The sequence below is a fragment of the Asparagus officinalis genome, chromosome 1 (genome assembly GCF_001876935.1).
Source record: "Asparagus officinalis chromosome 1, Aspof.V1, whole genome shotgun sequence".
In the NCBI taxonomy this organism is placed as follows: domain Eukaryota; kingdom Viridiplantae; phylum Streptophyta; class Magnoliopsida; order Asparagales; family Asparagaceae; genus Asparagus; species Asparagus officinalis.
Window position 1 is genome coordinate 98,149,321 of NC_033794.1, and position 3,824 is coordinate 98,153,144.

Below are 3,824 nucleotides of genomic sequence, written 5' to 3' on the forward strand. Positions count from 1 at the left end.
CGACCGCGGCGGTCGACCGTCCCAAAAACAGAAACTTCTGCGGTCGACCGTCGCGGTCGACCGTCGTTGATCCAAACGCATAGTCCCTTCTGTGGACGAACACGGTCGACTGCCACGGTCAACCTCCACCCTGTCTGCTGCCTGAGCCATCAACTGCCAATTCTACAAATCTCCACCTCGGCGAAGATTCTTCCAAAACTGAGCCGACACCAACCAAACCAAATGCAGTACGCCATAGCAACGGACTCATGACAACGGACCCCATCCACAACACGTCGAGACCCAAACGGGAGTGCAAACACTCACCCCAAAACAACTATGTCTACTCACCAAATCAGTTGCATCAAAACTGACTGCCTATGTATCCTCTCCAAGGAATCAAGCCTTCACGTAGTTCACCCAATGGCCTCCAAAGACCCTCAATCCAAAAGAAGAGTCTTCAACTCTTCACCAATACCAACATCCAATGTACGACTGATAGCATCACTAACGGCCCCATACTGAAATGATCCAAACACCTCCACCTAAGGTGAACCAATGGTCATATCCAAGCTATATCCACCAGTTACACACGGATCTACCAACTAGTCATCTGTATCCTGAACAATCTGATCCCCAAACTGTGTCACCTCAGCCGGAATCCCAACTATTGCAAAATGACCTGGAGTATGTGGAATAAGCTCCACCCGATGTGAAGTAGCATCAATCTCCACCCGCTGCGATATCCCACTGATCTGATCAATACTCTCTACCTGCTGAGAGTCCAAAGTGACATACCTGCTCAGACCAAACTCAGAAGCCCTCAACTAATAGCCAAAAGAGCCTCTGAATCCCAAATGCGCAATTGGATCCAATCTTACATCAACGATGTGGCCACGTGCTGGGTAGCCCAATATCCGACGCCAACCAAAATCTGAAGAAGCTCCACCAGATCTAACAATATCTAACGCATTAGTCGGCAACCTCATAAGATGGCCCAAACCTGTCGAAGCCTGAATATCAAATCCACTGCTCGACGACCCATGTCGATCCTCCTCCAGAAAAGAACGGCCCTCTAAATCCGCCATCTCATCACGTCGCCCCACTGTCTCCTCTCCTCTGAAGTGTCTCCAACTGTCATGAGCTTGACACCAATGCAAGAAAAAACCCCTTCTAGAACTAGTACGACGGGTAACCTTTCTGCCCATACACCTCCTCCAACTGTTGCGGACTACTAGGGCTTCATACCAAAGGGACTTGGTTGCAACCCATATATGCCTAGTACAATCCCCAACATAGGAAACAAAATAGTGATTACCTCCCAATGATGCCTCCATGGAAGGCCCCCTAATGCCTGACTAAACACCTCTAATAAGACCACTCGATCGATGGATAGAAGTGCTGAACTCCACCTCGGTCTCTTCGCTCATCCCAATGTTCTCACAGGACTTTAATCTGCAGGTCATAGCACTCCTCAACAACCTATGCATGGCATAACCAATAATATACCCCAGCACCAAACAATGCCACAGTCTAGCCAAAGAAGTCGTCAGCACTCTATCAATCATCGTGCTCCCAAGCAGGTAATACAAGTTACTCCTCCTGACGCCCTTCATCACAATCATAGACCCTGATCTGACCTTTAAGCGAGAATCCGCCAAGGTCACCCTATAGCCTGCTGCCTCCAATACCCCAAATGAAATGATGTTCTTCCTCAGTTGAGGAACGAACCTCACATTAACCAACTCCCGAATCATCCCGTCACTCGTCCGAATACGAACAGTACTAATACCACCAATAGGGCATCTATGATCATTACCCATAAGTACAGTATCCCCTCTTTCCAACTCCTGAAAGCTGGAGAACCAATCCCTCCTAGGGCATATGTGGTAAGTAGCACCCGAATCCAACATCCACTCGGTGGAGTCGGCAACACCAACTAACAGAAGAGCTGGGCACGAATAGCCCGAAGAATCTGAATCTGAAACGTCATCACTAGCCTTGGCAACATTCACATCTGAAGCTTGAACAGCTTCCCCTTATTCTTCACGGCTTGCAATTTTGGGCATTCGGCTTTCCAATGTCCATCCTCTCTACAAAAGGCACACTGATTCCTACCAACTGCAGGATGCCCCCCTCTAGACTGCGACCTCCTATCACGATTTGGACTTCTAGCTCTTGCAACCAATGCCCCCGCAACTAGCTCAATGGAAGTCTTCTTGTCCTTCTTACGAAGTTGATAATTCACAAGAGCTACGGTGACCTCACTATACGAAAGAGATGTCTTCCCATTAATAAGAGTGAGGACGAAGGTCTCATATTCTTCGTCGGGTAAGGAACTCAATAACAACAATGCATTGTCTTCATCTTCAACTATAACATCTACATTCGCCAAATCTGTAAGTAGCTTCGTGTAGTGGTTCATGTGATCACTAATAGATGTCCCCTTCTTCAATTGGAAGCGATAAAGTCTCTTCTTCAAATGCAAACGATTTTCGACCCTCTTCGCCAAATACTTGCCCTCTAGGACTTCCCAAATCTTCTTTGCCGAAGTCTCATTCATCACATCATATTTTAGATCTTGGGTAAGACAAGACCTAACTCACACCACACGCCGTTCTATTCATTTTCTTCCAAACCTTCTCATCAGTGTCGTCCGGTTTCTCGTCCAACTCTAACGTATCTTCTAAATTTTGCGTATTTAGCGCATCCAAGACTTCACATCTCCAAAGTCCAAAATTATTTGTGCCGTCGAACTTCTCCACATCTATCTTCATAGAATGGATATTCAAACTTTGGACGGTCTTCACACTAGAAGAACCCTCCCCACTTTTATCTTTCCCGGCCATATATCTCAAAGCACCCAAACAATTACGGAACAAACAAGAAATAGATCCAACTTGAAAAAGATAGAAACTTTACCATAAAGATCCCACCTTTATCACCAATCGAAGCTCTAGATGAACTTCCCAACTGATCTACACCTCTAAAAAGCCCAAGCGTTGCCCGGATCTCTGATACCACTTGCTGGGGAGAAACCCCTATGCCGAGATCCAACCAAATAGCCGAGAGAGATAAACCACACAACCAATAGATAACACAAATAATCAAACACTAGTTTTAACGTGGTTCGGCGAAATGCCTACGTCCACGGGGCAAGGAAGGGGGAGTTTTCACTAATAGAAATCAAGGGGATACAACTAGGGTTACAAATCTCTCATAAACCCTCAACAAATCACTCTTGATCTCTCCCAAATGCTCTAACAATAGAAGCCCAAGAAATCCCCCACAATGGCTGCTGAAACCCTCTTGCCTTTACCCTAGAACCGTGACTTTGGGTATTTATAGAAAACCCAAACAAAACGGGTCTGCAAACAGATTCAGCCAAAAACTACTGCGGCGGTCGACCGTGGCGGTCGACCGCCCTCAATCCCAGAGCAGCAGTAAAGACCAGAAACTCCTGCGGTCGACCGTCCCAAAAACAGAAACTTCTGCGGTCGACCGTCGCGGTCGACCGCCACTAATCCAGACGCACAGTGCCTTCTGTGCACGAACGCGGTCGACCGACCTTGTCTGCTGCCTGAGCCATCAACTGCCAATTCTACATCCTTCTGGCTATATAACTTCAGGATTAAGAAAAGTTAATAATAATTAATGAAACAGTCTTCAGGAAGATCGAAGAAAAAAATATATAAAATGAAATCTCTTTTAATTAAAAGAGAAACTCATTTTCTGACATCTTCAAAGATATAAATCAGTAGAAACTAGAGTGCAACAATAATTTTTTTGTAGGTAAAAACAAATACACAAACTTTTGCGTGCTCATATGCCTCAAGCAAACTGGA